Here is a 1,087-nt window from a genome sequence, read left to right as displayed (position 1 = left end):
AGCCATCTTGGAAACATCTGAACCACTCATACACTTGTGTACAGCTCATACACTCCTCTCCATATACTTTCTACAACTTTGTGCAAGCCTCTGAGCAGGTATCGCCATGACAACTTTCTCTGTCATGGTCAATGTGATGATTACACGCTACACACATTCCTTTCAAACACTGCTGTAAACAAAAGAAGTGAGCTATAATGTTAAAACTTAGTGTGCATACACAGCAAAGTTCAAGGTCAATCTGTGCCAAGCAGCTTTACTCTGTGTGCTTTAGCTTCGTTACTATGGCAACAGTCCAGATACTTATTGATCAGACCTCATATAGGTATAAATATGAAGCATTGCAGGAGAAAATCTTTAGGTTCCAGAATAAAGAGTTGGAGGGGGTGGTCAGATATTTGGCAGTGGAGAAAAGAGAAAGGGTGCTAAAAAAGGAAAGAAAGAAAGAGGAGAGATAGCAAATAAATAAATAAATAAATATAATATCAGATGAAGGGGGGAAAAGTATTTCTATAAATGCATATATATTCTCTTTTATTTGGTTCTATCTTTTGACTGCAGCCATGTTGGAGCACTTTCCTTAATGTGATCTTAGTTTATCATATTGACCTCAATACTTAATATCTTTTAATTTAGTATTTATTTTAACAATTTCTATTTATTGAACTGCTAAGTTATGGGACACTTTTCTTGTCAAGTGGTGTGAAATGTAAAGAGACATTTAAGAACACACACACAACACAGATATGTATAATATGTATATATATATACACACACATGCATACATACATAAATATATATCTATACATATTTAAACATATATACATATGTGAGTGTGTGAGTACATAAATGTGTATACATATGTATGTGTGTGTGTGTGTGTGTGTTATATAAAATGAGACAACAAAGCCAAGGCAGTGTTAAATTTCTAGGAAATTTATAAAGAGAAAGGTAGTCTTGAGGGATATCCCTTCATCAGAGACAATATGAGAGAGCTAACTAGAAGGAAATAGTAGTTCAATATAAGAAGTTATTTTGGAAAGGGAGTATAAAGGGAAATAGGTGAGTAAAAAATAACTTCTTATAC

The 1,087-nt window shown here is 33.5% G+C and overlaps 1 long non-coding RNA gene across 1 annotated transcript; it reads left to right on the top strand.

Moving 5' to 3' along the window:
* Positions 1-265: 265 nt before the first annotated feature.
* On the top strand, positions 266-462 carry LOC115215611. The gene is made up of 2 exons (XR_003882011.2): positions 266-325; positions 362-462. It is a non-coding gene; the product is annotated as an uncharacterized LOC115215611 (long non-coding RNA).
* Positions 463-1,087: the final 625 nt, after the last annotated feature.

The sequence above is a fragment of the Octopus sinensis genome, linkage group LG9 (genome assembly GCF_006345805.1).
Source record: "Octopus sinensis linkage group LG9, ASM634580v1, whole genome shotgun sequence".
NCBI classification, from domain to species: Eukaryota; Metazoa; Mollusca; class Cephalopoda; order Octopoda; family Octopodidae; genus Octopus; species Octopus sinensis.
Note: the sequence above shows the minus strand (reverse complement) of the source record. Positions and strands in the feature narration are given on the sequence as shown.